This window comes from Anopheles merus, chromosome 2R (genome assembly GCF_017562075.2).
Source record: "Anopheles merus strain MAF chromosome 2R, AmerM5.1, whole genome shotgun sequence".
In the NCBI taxonomy this organism is placed as follows: domain Eukaryota; kingdom Metazoa; phylum Arthropoda; class Insecta; order Diptera; family Culicidae; genus Anopheles; species Anopheles merus.
In genome coordinates, this window is record NC_054082.1 from 10,470,825 (window position 1) to 10,489,588 (window position 18,764).

At 45.6% G+C, this 18,764-nt stretch overlaps 1 long non-coding RNA gene across 1 annotated transcript; it reads left to right on the forward strand.

Annotated features, from left to right (window-relative positions):
• Positions 1 to 6,725: 6,725 nt before the first annotated feature.
• LOC121587777 lies at positions 6,726 to 7,195 on the forward strand. The gene is made up of 2 exons (XR_006004107.1): positions 6,726 to 6,860; positions 7,035 to 7,195. It is a non-coding gene; the product is annotated as an uncharacterized LOC121587777 (long non-coding RNA).
• Positions 7,196 to 18,764: the final 11,569 nt, after the last annotated feature.

Here is an 18,764-nt window from a genome sequence, read left to right on the forward strand (position 1 = left end):
AGAGACCGTGCCGCAGCTTCCGATGGGAGTGTAGGTTTTGTTTGTCGCGAGCTCATGTGTGTGTGTGTGTGTGGTTTTGTATTACGCGCTTTAATATGCACACAAACAAGACCAATTATTGCACCCCGGTGTAGGCACAGGTAGGAACGCTTAGTAGTGTGTATCGTCACACCCAACCCAAAAACCTCGCCTTTTCATTGTTCCGTTGTGATTGTCGGGTAATTTTAATTTATGGCGTAGCGCGTGTAAACGGCCTCGGTTTTATTATTTGCAGTTTGAACTCGTGCAGTTGCTAGGGGTTTTTATTCTTTTTTTCACCGACAAAGAGCAATTAAAGTCAAACAAAGTGATGCATTATTAAATATTATTGTTCAGTGTTTTTAGTATTACTTGTGAACTGGTCAAGAGTTCCTCGAAATACGACTGACCTATTACATCTCATGAAACTACACGGTAAGTTGTTTTATCGCTCAAAGCATCCCTTTTTCAGCACATTCAGCAACGGTTCGAGAAAGGGCAAAACCATCGGCAAACCAACATTTTGACAGTAATCAAGCGCATCAACAAACCTTGCTCCGATGACCCTCTTCTTCCGCCGCCACTCATAACTGTGCCGTATGCAAATTCGTGGCCTTCAAACACCCTTTCCCCTTTCGCTGTTAACACGGTCCGCGCTGCAAGCACACGCTACAGACACATTTATTTATTCGAATTTATTATCAAATTATCGCACACTTTTGCTGATGGAATTTATTGAATTAAGGCGAATCATAATGGCTCAACGGCACTGGGCACCCAGTCGTCCCATACACTACCATCCCAAAGGGAGAGGCCGGGCACTTTGCTGCCAGCACGATATGGCTGTGTTTGTGTAGCGTACACGACGACGACCATTTCCACAAAGTGACGCTGGTCCCGGGCGGCAATTCCCGAGCGATGGTCGGCCCGAAGGGCTCAGCGAACGCGAGGGGTAAAGAAACACTGCTGCCTTTTTTCGTTTACGCAAGCAGTGCCCCAAAATCGAGGTGGAAACACTGATTTTTTTACCGTCCCTTCCATTCGTACCCACTCCCTCCCTCCTCCCGCCGACTGAGCGAACAGCACTCCGGTACACCTCTGGACTTCGAAGTCGCGCCCCGCCAGTTGGTTGAAAGAATGTTCAATTTAAAATTTATGAAATCCCCATTGCCAGAGCATCCTTTATAGAGGACGAAGCTCTTTTTTGTAGGGATCCTTTTTTCTCAAGAAAAAAACGCAAACCCACAGAGCTGCGATGCATTTGAGCAAGGGGGAAGCAAAAGGTAACGGGGGATGGGTTTGTATACCAGGAGGAGCAATTTACGAAAACGGCGAATCGCTGCCATCAGCGTTTAAGCTCAATTGTACGATGGCGTACGTGTCGGAAGTGACTTCCCCAAGGGCGCGCGGGCGGCTCAAGAAGCCGCGATCGCCAAACAAAACGGACAAACGAACCGGAAAGAGTGCACGAAAAAGGGTGGGACAACAAAAAACACTGAATGTTTGATAAGTTTAATGATACATTTCACATCCATAATGTGCTGTCAGAAAACGTGCGCCCGACAGCGAAATGGACTTTGCGCGAAAGTCCGTGCACCCCGGCTGGAGCGCCCATGATAACGCCCGTCAATTGTCAGGCGCAAAGCTGGCTCAAATCCGTTCGATAAAACCATCACACTGTAGCCTCCGCGCCCGTTGGCCTCGCTCCGGTTCGCTCGCTTACGCGGGTTACGTCCTTCGGGTTCGGTTCGAGTGCCAACGGACACCAGGAACGTGATTATGAATCTAAATGACTTTTCGCATAGCCAAATCGATGGTATGGTAATGGGGCTCCGGTGACAAAGTGACAATAATTTCGAGTCCAAAAAGAAAAGTTCGATTGGTTCGATGATAAATTGCCCCAGCATGACGAGTGTCCTACGCTTCAAACTTGGGCGCCGGACGTGATGTTGAGCGTGTTTGAAAATGGTTGAAAAAGTCGGAAAAAAGCAAGAATGCTACTGCGAAATTCGAATAACACATACAAGTACTCAAAATGCCGCTCTTACTCAAAATACATCAACGAACCTTACCACAGCCGCATGTTAAAAGTAAGCAATTTGAATTCTGTTTTGGCCCCACACACCCATATATATATATATATTGCCAATATGGTTTACGTACGTTGTCTGCACAATTTTTCCATACGATTAATTTTCTCATACCAATAAAAACGCCTACTCATGATCTTCTCCTTCAAGCTACCCATCCGGCCGGATAAGCTCATGCGTAACTCGTTTCGTTTACTGACATGAGATGAGCTCGATTTATAAATGGGAAGTTTGCGTTGGGCGCAAGCAACCATGAAGCACGAATGATGGAAAGAAAAATACACCCTATATTCCCCGCAAATAAAAAGACAGCCCATTCCCTCCCAATTCATTCCAATCAATCGAATATGCTAATGTTCTTCCTTAGATGTGGGCTCCCGCCTATCAGAGTTCGGGTATCCGCCCGAGAGCTGACTTTTTTTTTCATCACCAAAATACCTTCCCCTTTCGCAAATGTAAATCATTCAGCAGCATTTAACCGTTGACGAAAGTCATTTTTCTTGCCCCTGAAAACTGAATGAAGTAATCAAGCCAAGAGGATCAAACGTCGAACGGATGAATGGTTGGCGCTGGCGTCATCTACCTTTCTCGTTTGTTGCGAATCTTCATCATGTGAAATTCTCGTCCACCGTTTCTCCAATCGCAACTAGGCAGCCTTTTCCCTTACCTGCCCCACGAATCCGACAAAGAGTCGAATTGAATGTTTGACTTCACACTAAGGAGGAACGTGCCAAAAGCATTCTTTTGCAGCCATGACTTTTTGCCCCCGACCACCTTCTCTCCCCGACTTTCATTCTTTTCGTCGTTCGGTTGTGCCAAGCAAGTGTCCGGGAGCCGCTGTCACGGAGGTAATGGATTGAAAGTTAATTTCAACAATAGGCTACACATTCCTCCTGCACCTTCGATACGAGTATCTCCATTCGTTCGAGTACGTTCGATGAGACATTCCCGAAGCGACGATATTGTGTCTATCGATCGATGCCGAATGTCGAACGGGGTGTTTAATGAATGCAAATGCTTATACAACGAAACGAGGAACAGATTCATTTGAGAAAAACGGATCGTAATGTATTCAGGCGCCTGGCTGAATGAACTTAATCAGCTTCGCTTACAGTGGGATTCATCCATCAAAGCTACTTGTACAACAATAAATTCCACCTTGGTTGAGTTAATATTCGTTACCTCATTTCTAAGGATATTCTTTCAGACAAAATCGTGTTTAAATTCAGATTGTTTTACTGAAATGAACATAAATATAAATTCAAACAAATCAACAACCACTACTGTAACCAGACATAAAGAAACAAACACGTGAGAGAGCATTGTTGAGTTATCTAGGTAAACGTTTTTATTTTTTCTACCATGATTGAGCATAACAATGCTTCGAAAACTAAATACGAGAATGAGACGATGGCAGCTTCCGAAATGCACTAACCATTAGTATAGTCGAAGCACACGCCACCGTATGATACAAATAATGGCTCTAGTTTAAAAAAAAAAAAAACACCATTCCGAAAATACCAAAACCTGGTCGAATGCTACCAACCGAAGCGGTATTCCATTTTTCGACTCCGTGACCTCGAAAAACTTCTGCACAAGCTGCGACGGTCCTGTGCTGTTGGTGGATAAAAATAGTCGGCCCGCATCGATCGTCTCCGTTGCTGCTGTGTGCAATGCTGCAGCGTGCCTAGCGAGCAGCCTACATAGAACCTGGCAGAGGTCGGTCGGCTGATATCAAGCACCCGAGGAGAGTGGAGCGAATGTATGCTGGTTTTATGTACACTTGAGAGATTAAATAAAAACATCCGTTTTCTACCGATCTCTGACCTGGATATTATGGCAAGAGGCAGTGTGCCATGTTTATAGCAGGACATTCGAGCTAGGGATTAGGGGGGAAACACACACCGCTACCAGTGGTTCCGGTGCAATCCAGCTTTGTGTACGGTTCATTTTGAACGCCACCGAAGCTGTGAATCGATTTGTACCAACGTTTGTTTTGGCAACGAGCCAGAAACCCGGGTTTGGAAACTCTTTACCGTTCTCCGAGCGATCATTTATTTACATCCGGATTGATTCTCCCACTTGCTCCCGGGTAAACAAGAAGGATCTCGGACTCCGGCTTCGTTACAACGTAATCAAGGGTACGGGTGTTGCCCAATGTGTCTATTCTCTCTATAATTTACACCTTGATGGTTTCACTGATCCTAAGCCTGGGACGAACACTCACCGTATCCCCGATGGTAAGTGTTGAACCGCAAAATAGTGTCCAGGGAACGAAAATGTCGGTGTGTCTTCGACAGATCGCTCGTAACTAATTAGCCGTAAACCAATTAAAACTAATTAGTACGGCACCCCGGCTAGCACAGGGTGGTCACGCTCGTGATTCGCTTGCCTGTCCCCTTGCTCCCATCAAGATGTAACCCTTTCTATCCCCAATGCTAGGTTTCCATGGTCGTTTTTTTGTTATTAGTCGCTCACTCAGAACATCAACCTGTCAAACGATTCCATCTATACGTTCATCGGGTCTTACTGTTTCACTTCAGCTTCTGGATCTGCGCGATGAGAACGGCGGCCACGTCGGGTGAGGATGGCCAAACTTCACCCATTTTTGAAACCACCGTCAGCTGGTTGGAAATGAGATTTTTAACTCACGCCGGGACATCCCGTACAAAGGATTCGTCCCACCATTCTGGGCTGAGCGGATCTAGGGACTCTAGAAACGCTTTCTAGATCACTAGCCCAGCATTTCTTGGGTTAGTCTACGCCTTTGAGCTCGTGCACGAAGGCGAAACCCTTTCATCGACCATCTGGGTACGGCGATAGCAAACAACTTCGTCGACAACGGTGATTAGCACCGGGATCCAAGCCACTTATCCCACGCGTCCCACACGGTGCACCTCGGCAATGGCTAACGCTTCTTTGTTAAGCACAAAGCTTTGCCCGGGATGACTTTAACGGCCCAAGTGTGCGACGCGGCTGCAACCCGGCTGCCAGCGAAGGACCGGGAGCCGGGACCGACTGAAATTGCCCGGTCCTCGCTGCCTCACAATAGCCGGCAGCATTTTCTTGGTTTCCCATTATTAATTGCTTTAATCATGATATCGAGCTTTCCGATGGGTAGCGTGTATCATGCTCTGCCTCCTTATACCTTTAAGCTTCGACGGTCCAGAATGAATTCTTTTTTGCTGTTGTTGTTTTGTGCTTCGTGCTAATTTCAGAGTCTCCCAAGCGAGATGCTGACATTTCTCATTCTAGGGCGTTACAGCCTGAGCTTAAGAGTCTCCATCCCACCAGCAAATGTGGCTTCATTTCCGTCCCGTGTAATACATGCTCCACCAACACCAGCGCAACGTTCGGTCTAATAAGGGTTTCCTCTAGTGGGAGTACGATAAAATATTGATACTCCGAAGGGATCCCAGGGAGCCAAGCATATTAAATTCTTAAGTAATACCACACCGATGCCACCGGTGCGCTCTTATCGTCGACCTGCTTGTTGTCAGGCGCAGACACACACACACCCACATACCTTTTCAACCAAGATAGCCTTTTTTACATCTCCTGCACAAAGTACCCCATACCAGGTGGCAAAGCTGATGAGGCCTCTTTCATCACCAGCTGGCAAGAACACGGAAGCGTCATTCGATGTTCCATCTCATCGGGGAAATAGTGAGAGGGCGAATGCTTTAGTGAACTACTTTCACCACACGTTGTATCAAATATTTTACTGTCAGTCTAACACTTGAGCCATGTCTAGGTCTGGGGTTTCACTCATTGGCACCGGCTCAACTGCACACAGACTGCGTCTCGATGGCGTAAAGCCATCATCAAGGATTATCCGGTACTAGCAGACCGGAAAATTGGAAATGATCGGGTGCCAGTAACCGACCACGGCTTCCAATCATAGCATCGGTACGAGAGAGAGAAAAAAAAACATAAAAACGGTCAGGCATAAGAAACGATGGTAGAAAGTATCTCCCCAGCAGCGATAGCAAAAGAACAAATCTTTTCTCGCCAATATTGAACTCAACCGACAAGAGGCCCGATCGGTATCGATGAAGCTTCCTCTTCTCGCACGTGCACACGTATGCCGCATGAAGCGTACCGTCCTTCAGCTCTTTGGCTGGGTATAGTTTTGGTTATCTTGTTACTTTTCCCTATCACGAGCAACATGATCAACAACATTTTCTTCTTTCCTTGCGCTGCTCGAATACATGAATCGGCGTAATTTGAATAAACGGAAAATCTGTTTTCGCCCACAATTGAATTGAGCGACTGCCAAATCCACCCTACCACAATGTGTTTTTGCAAGACTCGCTTACGATGGCTTACTTGCCGCCGTGCTTTTCCATGTATCTTTCAGAACGTATTTATACCTGTATAGAAGCACAGATAACTACCCTACTAGCAAAGAGAATGTAAAAGTGTGCGTCTTTCAGGCGAGGGGCATGTAGAAGCAGGGAGAGACGGCTGGAAATACGCGGAATTGCTAGGAGGCGAGAGCGTGTTTTGCTTTCTACACAGTTTTCGCACTTACACAATCACACATGTGTGAATGTGTGCGTTCACTTTCAGCCTGCGCGCTCAGTTTGGTTTTCTCGCAGCGGCTTGCTGGTGTCGGTGTCTCGCTCGCACTAGTGCAGCGAGTGTTCCTCGTGCGTTCCCTTTCTTGCTACCACACAAAATCGTCAGTACAGTTCAAGCCTTCGCAGCGTGAGGCCGCGCGCGTTTTAGCCTAAGTCCCGGGCGCTCGATGTAATTTGAAGTGAAGTGTTGAAGTTTTATTTATTTCAATTCACATTATTACGGCCTCGGTCGTATTTTCAAGTGTTGAAGTGTTGTGCGCATTGAAATAAAGCAGCGTTAATCTTTCATAATTCAACATGAATATGTAAATTATGCTGCTTTACTTCAATGCTTTTTTTACAGTATTCAACATACACAACATACAGGCAGTAAGGCGGGTGCTTGAAGTGACGATTTTTTTATTATTTATAATAAAAAATATGTGTGGTTTTGTGGCAAGATTGTGGTTAGCGATGTGTGGAACTGTGCCTTAAGTTTCAATAAAGTGTTAAAATATCAACCGAGCTTGATGTGTTTAAGTTTTATTTCGATGCATGCGATTTTATTACGCTGCAAATCAAAGTGAACGAAAGCGCACAGCGCACAACGCGCAACGAAAGAAACGAGGGGGAGGGGGTGTCCAGCGCTACGCGCAAAGTGCGGCAACAGCGCAGCGCAAACCGAAAAGAACGCGCGGGAAGGGGTGTTCAGCGCAGCGCGCAAGTGCGGCAACAGCGCAGCGCAAACCGAAAGAAACGGGAGAGAGGGGGAACAGCTGATCCGCGCATCCAGCGCATCGCGAGAGGAAAGAAACGGGAGGGAGGGGGTATCAGCTGATCAGCTGTTTTGTATCGCGAGAGCGCCCCGTGTAATTTGAAGGCAAGCGAGAGAGCGCTGCGCGCGCTTGCTCTCAATTCGGAAAAAAATCACTGCCGCTCGACTATGGCGGACAATACAAATTCGACCGACCCCTTCTCCCTGTTTCTACATGCCCCTCGCCTGTAAATTTAACTCTCTTTGCCTGTCGGGCCTCGCCTGTAAATTTAACTCTCTTTGCCTGTCGGGCGACCAGTAGCGCTCATTTTCCTAGGCGTTTCGTTTCCCACTAGACGTACGTTTCGACCGTTAAGAGTGTGTTGTGGCTTGTTCATCACACCCCAGCCAACGAGTCAGAATGGGACGAGATAGTAGTAAGAAAAAAACGCCTTCGTGTCTTGGTGAATGATCAAATAGAAATTGTGTCAAGTCTTCGCCCATTTCCTATAGCGATGGATGGCCCACGCTCGCCCAGTGCAGCTCGTCAACGACCATTCTGGGCCGGAGGAAATTATTTTACCCACCTTTCGTCGTACAACAAGCCGAGAGATTCGTAAAATCAACATAATGCTGTGGGTATGCCGTGCTTCCTTTCCCATCCTCTAGGGCAACACACCGTCACTATGGCTACCAGGCGTCAGTCTAACTGCCAGCAATGGTAAGCAAGAGTGCGGAAAAGTCATTATTGTTGTGTCAATATTAGCTGTGCTTTAACTAATTTGTTTCCTTGCGTTTCGCACTGGCTCGCTCGGGCGAAGGTACGCAGAGGACTCTAGGACTAAAAACGTACATTCGCCCACCAGAATGATGCCAATACCTTTTACAGTACAGCCCATCGATCATGCTACATCATTGTTTTGGCATTACGCTGAGCCCGCTGGGCCGACGGATTTGTGGCTTTTCATGATGCGTTTTGAATGCGGACTTAAATCAAATATAAATTACTGGCCACAGAAGGCGACAACGGCTAGAATAACAACAGAGGATTGGCGCGGACATAAAGCAGCTAACTTAACATATTTAGCAATCCTCTCTATGCACATTTCCAACCAAAAAATACCTCTACCAATGCGATTGTCATTGCAGTACAAGCTGAGTTCCTCAAACATGCTTCAAACAGCTTATATTAACATACCTATTTACAACACTAGCTCTTCTCGGAACCATTTAATACATTTTGTATCTGTCCTTTGCACAAAGCTACGGCATAAAAACAACCCTCTTCCTGTTTGAGGACACTCTGACATTCTTCACACAATTCCAGTTAGCGCCAACAAGTCTACTCTGTCGCGTTCCGTCGAAATAATAACTCCATAGTACCTTTTTTGGGGCGAACAATGATAGCAAAGAATGGTTAAACAATCCGGAACTTCGCCAGGATAAATACGCTGGGATGGAAAATTCAACAAAACGTCATGCATTCCTTGGAAAAGCTATTTTGGAAGAAATCCTCCCTCAAATTCCGTGAAAGTCCTTTGGATGCGCTTGGTTACAGCAGTGAAAAAGTGTAAACAATCATGCATCCGGTCGGGTAGCGACAGCAATAAGAAAAGAATTTGCCATCTATTTAGTTGCTTCTTGAGAAAAAGCTGTTAACCTTGTGTGTGTTAATTACATTGCATCACTAACAATTCATACACGGAAGTTCATGATATAAGCTTAAATATATAGTCATTAAACGTAAGCAAATAGCACACACAACCATGTCTATGAGATTTTTAGCTATAATTTAGGACTACCGTTTTTAGAACAATACGTGTATGGAGAATTGGCCAATAAAATTTCCGTTAAATTTGAAAAAAATCCAAATGTTCTCTATTTTTGAGATGCAGGATAAATTATGCTTTAACTAAGACGTACTATCCTCAGCTCTTAGATTGGCCATCAGAAACATCTGTTACTCCATAGTTGAACACATGTGAAAACTAGTTTAATGCCCACAATCCGGTACACACAGAACGTTCAACAGGTTTGATGCCCGGACAGTGTGATGTAAAATCCATTCAATTTCATTCGTTTGTCATATCCAACCATCGTACCGTAACACTTGTTGGATTCTCATGGGCATTCGAAATCGCCAGACATTGATTCTCGCGCAAGTACCGTTCCCAGGGCGCATTCGAAGGATGCATCATTAATTTTAATGCGGCACGCTCGTTTGCTCCTCACTTTTCGACAGCTGCGTTGCCAGTTTTCGTAGCAATGTCGACCAAACGAACGACTCAATCCCAGCGTGATGCAAGTGGTGCAGATGACACCTCCGTTGCCACTCGCATATGGACATCTGTGTTTCATTATGTATTCAAATCATGTTTAGTGGGCCGTAAAAAAACTCAAAATAGCAGTGCTATTTAGAAACGATCGGTCAGTGAAATGATTTTTTGAAAAACAATTTTCTTCCCAGTATCCCAAAGCAATTCGACAATATTGGGTTCAAGCAAAAAACCCTCACACTACCTTGTCGAACGTGCTGTGACGGAAAATAGGTCAAAGAGAGAAAGAAAAAAACAATGATAAAAAGCCAACCTTGAACGCGCCTGTAACTCCCTACGTCCCTAAGACCCTACGTCTATCGACATAGAACTGCTGCCCTGGGAACTGATTCAATCATCCCGAATGCCGAGGCCCATTAATGCTAAAAGATAATGGTCATAGATAATGCTCTTATGCCGAGGACGTGCGTACGCGTCGCTAAAGATCACGAAAACAAAAACACAGACGACACTGAAATGAGATACTAACGGTTTCGGTTTGAAGTTTTCCCCTGCACGTTGGGTTTGAAGCTATGCTGAGCAGCAGACGATGAAACACTGCGTTACAATTGCTCTCGCTGTCTTCTCTTGCGTTCCCTTTTGCGCACTCTCTCTCTCCCTCCTTGACTACACGTTATTGCAAACAACCCATCCGTCCGTCCGAGCGCTCGTCCGAAATATGGATGTTGCGTTTTTGTGTTGGTTTATTTTTTATTCACTCCACCGAAAATAACTAATGCCGCACACGCTCCAAAAATGCCAATTTACCATTCCTTCCCGACGAGGGGCCACAAGCAAAACTAAAAAGCACACCACATACCGGCACCCCCGAACATTTACTCATAAACATACACACTCGCGAACCTGGCGCGCACGACACAAATACAATCGATCACCGTGAGGCAGGTTTTTGTGCTAACAATGACCGACAACTTGCCGGAAAAAATGGCACTGAGTCGCGCTGACTACCCCCGTGAAACACAATCTAGCTCGCTTGTTTCGCAAACATTGCCTTTCACCACTTTTTACCACATTTCACTACACTGCAGGGCTGCTACTGCTTTTGGTTGCTTCTGCTTGGTATCTTTTCCTGCGGCTGTTGTCTACTACTGGGACGTCTGAAGGACCGTGGCGTCGTGACGGCCAAACGGATGACATTTTCCGGCCGTTTCGGTACACTTTCACGCGTTATTTTTATTCACATTTTTTTCTGGTTGAAGAAGAAAACAAAAATATACCTGAAAACCTTCGAACAACGCATACACACTCACGCACACACTGGATCTATCGTTAGTGGACGTTACCATCTGTTAAGCAAAAACAAAAACTTCCCAGCAAAAACACTTCACCGCTCCAATTTGCAGACGAGTTATTGCCCGAAGCTTTGCATCAATGCAAACAAAAATTCTTCAAGTGGAATAATATATTACCAGAAATGTTTGGTGAGCCTCACCAGCCCAGCTTGAAACAAACAAAAAAAACCGTCATGAAATGTTTGCCCTTGTGACCTCCTGGCACTCAACGTACGCAACCAGAAAACCAAAACTCACAAAAATCATCATCAAAACTGCACTTTGGCACCAAGACAAAATTCATGTCAGCAAACCTTCCATAAAGAACATTTTTCCCAACCCTAAGCAACCTAAGAGGTTGCTCCTCTTAATGCGGCTACAATACGTTAACCCTTTTTATTACACTTCCACCTACGACAGCCTTGAGGGCATTTGGGGCGCCATTGCAGAACCCAACGCCCCATATCAGCATCATCAACCTCTGATAGCTGTGTCCTTTGAGATCTCACACTGATTATCTTCCTTCACTGGCCCTGTATCACACCACGAGATACGAACGTGCAGTAGGGCTTGCCTTGCTTTCACGAGAAATTGAGTTTAATGTCGGAACATTTGGCGCGTTTACAGCTCTGCACAGATTCTTCACGTGGACAAGGCTCACGCCTCCTGCCGCTCATCATCGTATGACATTTGGCGCACTGGCAATGTGTTTTGCCACTTTGCACAAAACCTGAACACCTTTTCTAAGGCACCGAAACTCACACAGGACTCACTCGCAGCACAGTGACGGGATGGTGAGATCGGCAACACTGGCAGCACTGGTCGGTGGAGTTTTGATAGTGCAGAAAACCTTCCACCACTGATAACTGACAGGAAGGCGATAATGAACCACACACACACACACACGCAGTTACTACGAGAGCTACGAAAAAACCCGTCCACGATCGGCGCGTCAATCGGCGAGACTGAGAGTACTCACACTGTTGGCGCTTCTGCCACCAACGAATGGAGGAAAAATAGGCAATGAGCGGGTATAAGGTCGGGTGGGAAAAATAGTGATAGTGAGCAACGCTACACCGAAACCGAAACCGACCACGACCTAGGCACGAGACGACGCTGCGTCGATTGCAAACGAACCCCAGCAGGCAAGAATGGGGAGATATTCTCGTTCAATCGGAATGGCACTCACTCTCCCAACTAAACACTCGCTTCCGTTTTGCGCTCAGCACGAACAGCTGAGCTCGGTGGGGGGTTGTGCTCGAATTTCTCGCTCAGCACGAACTGCTCGAATAATGCTCCACGGTATGCACTAAACCTAAACAGAGATTATGACGCTGCGTACAGACACTTGCTTTAACTCGTGAGAGAGGGAGAGCGTCACTTCCCAGCATCGCGGCAAAAACAAAAAAAAGAACCATCAACAACTCAAGCATTCCTAACACTGAGAAAATGCGCGCTCGCACACTGAGTGCTCTGTGCTAGAATTCAGTTCCCCTTCACCGAGCAAACGCTAAGTGTTCTGCAGCTTCGTACACGAAGCTGTTCCTCACACTGTACCCTTCTTCTACGTTCTCTTTTCGTACGCCCCCCACAACCCAGCTGTGTATCGCGTGAGCCACCAGCCGCCTCCTTCGGGCTTGAAGGGTTTCTTTCAACGAGGACCGGGATTTTCTTTCCACCAGGGTTCGAGCAAAGCCCGGGATTCGGGAATTGGCTAGAGAGTCGAAGCGCGCATAGTTGACTCGTATCACCAGCTTCCCCACACAATGACGCGAGCGTTGCTGCAAATGTCCTCAAATTAAAAGCTCGAAAGCGCCGGGGCAACATCCTGCAACATAGCGGTTAGGGGGAGCTGTACGCTAAACTGTTTAAAGATTATTTTACAGCCCAAGCATCCCTGGAAAGCACGCATGTTTAATGTGAAAACACATTGAATATAAACACATTGTTGCATACGATAGGGAATGACTTATTATTTTCCGTAATCATCATTATCCATATTATCAGCAACCATTTCATGCCACCACGGTTACACCATTCGCACAAAACCATCAACACTCAGTGGCAGTGACTCCGGTAACACGTTTAGCGCGTATGCTTTTGAGAGTCAATAAAATGTGCCAAACCCCTGCGCTCAGAAGTGTATCGAAAACAATCAAGCAATAATTGGGTTACTTCCGTTCGCTCTGCAAAACCGTACAAACCGTACCGTGTCTGGCGGCGGGCGGTAAGTGTTCATTAGCAGTACGCTGCCAGTAAGGATATTCGATTGTTCGATACACATACACGTCATGTCACGTACTGCCGGGTGCACCGTTTGCTTAGCGCCACCCGATCAGCCCTCCGCGTTCTACTACTGCTGCTAATGAGTCTTCTTACACCAGTATGCGGGACGAGGATAAGCAGCGCGCACCACATCTCGACACGGTTGTATACTGCCGCGCCTACCATCACTCACCCCAAAACATGTGCTAATTCGGTTTCTTGTCAGCACGTTTAGTGTTTGGTGAAACGGTGGCATGGTGTGCACGGGCGAACCACTTGCAAGCTGTCCCGTGCCGTTTCGCTAACTCTTTCGGCGCACAGCACGGGGTTCGGCTAAATGGTAGAGAACACAATTTTATCCCACCCAACTTTGCCCGGGAATCAATTTAACAAACACTGCTCCCGCAAAAATCAACCCCGGTCGTTGTGAGCATCAATTACGTCCTTTTTCCTTTCTTGGGAAACTCTTACAGTACCCACCGTCACTAACATATGGTTTCTGGGAGACAAATATGCTGCACACTACGCTACATTTTAGATCTCATTCTCCTGCTACTAATGCAAGGCAACTATTCAAACAATGCTGCAGCAAGCTCATCGTGCATTGCTAATACTCGCCGTATTAGATGAGACCCACATTTTAACTGTGGGTGCGAGAACTTTTTATCAGGCACTGTCCTAGCTTCCCGGGTGGTGTTGCCCGCAAAAGCAGCATGCCCCGAAAATTACCAACCAGCAAAACCGAAAACCCCGACCAAAGCACCAGCTGCGTTCGGAGAAAGTTAAATACTTCTAATTAATTACAATGCTCGCATCGTCGGTACATACACACTGCTTCTCCCAGCGACGAGTGCACCCGGTTTGCAAACCAAGCATGCCGCGCCACGGTGGACGGTCAAAGAAGTGTTCGGATCGGTCATGGAGGTGTAGTCAGTTAGTCCCGGGGCAGGGAGCATTTGGTTTGGGGTTGTGTTAGAGGGAAATAACAGAGAAAAAAAATCCTCACCAGAATAAACCGTACCGTACCGCAGGGAAAGTTTGTTTGCATTCAGCATCACTCCCTACGGTGGAGATGGGGCGGCTAGCAGTAGTGGGCCACTAACTTGCACCACTCGACTGGAGGTTTTTGTGATAAAACTTTTACTACACTCTTATTTCATACACGCAGTGGCATCAACTAATGCCAACCGGCATTATGCGCGATGTGGTGGATCAACCCGCTCGCTACTTGATCTCGAACTCGATTGTGGCAAGGCATGGTGGTAGTGATGGTGGAGGTTTGCACGCCTGACATTTCTGTGTATGGGTCTGTATGTGTGTGTAGGGTGCATGTGTACGTTAAGTACTGCTTCAAAAATCTGCCATGGAAAACTCCGGGAAAAGGCATGAATAAAACACGTCCTGTACAAATGCAATCAAATCAAAGAAAGTGACACCGCCGCATTCGTGTGCCACTGATGAATCACGGAACAACGAAGGGAACGCCATAGATGATGGCTGTGGGTAACCACTTGTACAGCAACAGTAAAGAGGAGGAGAGAGGAGCAGTGGCAATAACACACTCGTGTCGTCTTGTACGGAAAAGAAGTTTCACATCGCGGGCTGCTGCAGGCTGCTACTGTGTGTAGGTAAAATGGAAAAAATATGAATCTTTAAGGAATGAAAGAGAGAGACTATGGGTGTATGTGAAAGAGCTAGAGAGAGATAATGATATATGTCAATAGAGAGAGATAATGATATAAATAGAGAGAGAGAGAGAGAGAGAGAGAGAGAGAGAGAGAGAGAGAGAGAGAGATAGAGACGAGATGATTAAAAATCAAAATGTTGTTGGTAATTAAAATGCAAGGTTTCAATTTACGTGTGTCATAAGCTTGCCCTGTGAATAACTGAATCTTAAATTTTATTCAGGATGAACAGGTTTGCCGTATTGCTCAGTTTACTAAATATTTTAGTATATCGTACTCCGTACTATCTACCATAAATATGCTTCATTTTGCATATCTCAATCTGTCATTTTCATTTTTTGCTTAACGAACAACCAACACGAAACCTATTCGCAATCATGTGTCGAGAGCAGGTTGTAGATGCACAAGACCACTAAGTATAATGTTTATGAGTCCTACTGTACACCGTTCATAGTTCCCCTGCGTCACCCAAGAAACTATCTTTCCGTTCCATAAACTTAACCATTCCCATAGACAACAACTGCAGGAAGGGGTAACATTTACACAGCATGTTAAGTCAGGAAAGAAAGAGATGTGCTCTCCCTTTTCAGATTCTCACGCTCGCCGACACACACTGCACACACACTAACATTAGCAATAGATCAGGTAAAAACCAGCTGGGCGGGAAGCTCATCGGAATGGGGCTGATGGGAAGAAAAAGGGTAGGGATACGAGTGCAAGAAAATCCAGCCTCTGCCAGTCAGTCATCCAGCGAGCCAGCCAACCACTCAGCCAGCACGCGTTAGTGGACGTCGATTTGTGCCGCACTGTAAGTAACGAACTAGCTTTCTCGCGGGGGTAACGGAGTGCAAACAAACGGGAAAATTCTCAAGGTCTCGTTGCGCTAACGCTAGAACGCTGTTAGGCTCACATAATGGGACCGCCGAACCAAGTGTACAGAATCCCCACTGACATACACACACGTACTCATGCTATCGTGCTAATACCATACAACGCGCGGAAGGACATACGTGAACATTTTTTCTGCTTGCTTTCTCCTGTAATGATTCAACCAACCAGCATTAAAGAGCACCAGTCGCTGGCATGGGTTTTTTTTCACATTTCCACACAATTCACTCTCACTGTGGAAAAAGAAGTGGGGATAGGGAGTTAAGGCAGTTGGTTTTGCTTTTCTCTCGCCCTGCTTTCCTTTGTCCACGAATGCTGTCTACTCCTGCGGCAATGCTCTTAAAGACATGCACATAACGTCACCGGGTGGAAAAATAACGCCATACACTACCGCCGCCACTACTTTCCGCTCATCATTTTACCAGCCTCCCCTCCTATAAAGTACCCTGCACTCTCGGTGCTTCAAGATGCTGCTAGATGATATCATCCGGAAAATTGGACTTTTCTCGCAGTCAGTCGACAGGCAGTCAACGCACCGCCTGGCCACTCCCATCAGCACATACAGCCGGGTGAAAGTATGAATTGAGGGAAAACAAAGTCGTTCAAAAAATAGATGACAGCACCACACTAGATGGCAACCCGATTGACTTGACAGGGCGGAAAACCGACGCAACGACCGTTTTTCGGACGACTTGGGCGTGCTTGCTCACACTGTAGAAGCGCGCTATCGTGCCACGATATGTGACGCACGATTTGGGCAACACTGTGCACTGCAGCAACGGATTGTAGCTTATCAGTCGTCAGCTGGTGTTCACAATGAAAGAAACTATGACAGCCAGCTACAAAACAATAGCTGGTTTATAACTAAAAAGCTTTCTGATTTATTTTATTGAATTGGAGTGTTTTTGTTATGATTGCATGCAAGTACATTAATTTGGGAAACGTTTAGTTCAATAATTGATGAACATGTTGGAGTCGAGTATACAATAGGCGTTTTTAAACGTTTCTATTAAAAAGTAGACTTTTCGGCCGACTGAAGAAAAAAAGTGAGATAATTTATTTCCTTGAGCAACTTTCAAAAGTTAATAATTAAGCATACTTGCGAAAATAAATCTACAACCTTACGAGCTACTTTTCATCAATTATCCGGAACATTCGCCATGACGGACGAAGACATGCGTGTAGGTATGTTTTTAAGATCTACATTCAATTTGTATCAATTCTTCGGTTTAGCCTCAGTTTCGATGAAATTTAGCAGCTGGGGGTCGATGTTGGACCGGTTCGCGGGTTAGGCCGGTCAAAAAAAATCGTCAAATTCCAAATTTGGCCAAAATTCGCTTGAAATGATCGAATATAGTTTTGGCGTCATTGCTTACCGCTGCGAAACCAGTGAATGTTTTCCATGTACTATATTTCACTGTTTGCCCGGATGCATCGACCTCCCGGCCAAGCGAACACAGTGATGTAGCGATTTTTTTCCTCGGTCTTCATTTTCAGCATTATTTGGAGCACCTTATCGCTCATGGTCGTCGTCCTTTCGAAATTGAGATTTCTTTCGATGTTCTGATTGTTGTCTAATAGTGCCAAGATGTTGTCGATAAGCCAGAAAAGGCTTATACAACGTCAATAAACTGCCGCACGGAGTTTGTTATAGACGCTACAGTGTGCCGTTCTTTGATTTGCTTTACTTTTGTGGCCATCACGGTTAGAATTCGACTGATAGAGGTTTAAAATTGTGTCCACTGACTCATGGAATACTATTATTAAATGTGCAATTGTCGTTTCGTTAGTGGAAGATAACCCATGAACATGCGAAAATCTTTGTCATTTATTTTAATGAAAACGTCATGTCTAGATATTTGGTGCAGCAAACTTTTGCTGACCAACGCCTGTCGAAGCCACTAAAGGAGCTTGGTTGCTTGATAATGATAGCAACAGGATAATTACTTGTATAATTGATGCATTTATCGCGAAATGCCTCAATTTGATGCCGTATTTGATGTCCAACGTGTTCATCAGTGAGCCTAAACACTGCTTCTCAACCACATTTAGCCAAATGATGACCGTATTCAAAATGAAATCAATGAGAGCCCCACTTTACTAATTAAGTTCCATTTAAAAACACCATCGACTGTACAAACCACTATTGCCACTTCATCCATGGTACCAGGGATATCAGCTCGGGTTTTTTGTATTTTTATTCTTTTTTGCTGAGTAATTTACAAAATGTTTGCTATAGATGTTTCCTCCCCTCAAACCTACCATCGCCTTCCGGTACGTTTCGGCAAGCGTCCCTATTAACGCATCTAATTTTCCACCAGAGATGAGCCGCAAATAATTGGTCGCCGTTTTAAATGCCCCAGGTGTCAACACACCGTTTTCCTCTCTAGCGACCATTTTCATGTTTGCTGTGTTTAGTGGAATCTCTCTCTCTATCTCTCTCTCTCTCTCTCTCACTCAGTGTATTTCTCTGCCTCTCTCTTTCTCCTACTTTGTTACGTTTTTTCTCTTCTTCCTTTGAATACTGATATCATTATTCCTTGCCTTTATTTATTTTGCCTTTCCGTTTTATTTTTTATGCTGCCCGGTCCTTTTCACTGAATGAGCTGGCGCTACAGCATCCTCACTTGACTGATAAACAATTTCGTCTCTACCAACTTGAGAGCGGGATGCGGCTCGAGCACGTGCAAATCTTCTTTTTTTGGGACACTTTTCGATCTCGCTTCACACTTGTGCGAGGTTTTGTAATGAAGTCGTTTTGGATAAAAGCTCACCTTGTCTCCTGACGAGCAATTCTCCCCAGGAGATCCTTCGTTTTTCAAATTTAAAACCATGGCAGAATGTTGATGACGAGAACCGGCTTGAACGCCTTTTCATTGAACTCCAACATAAAAT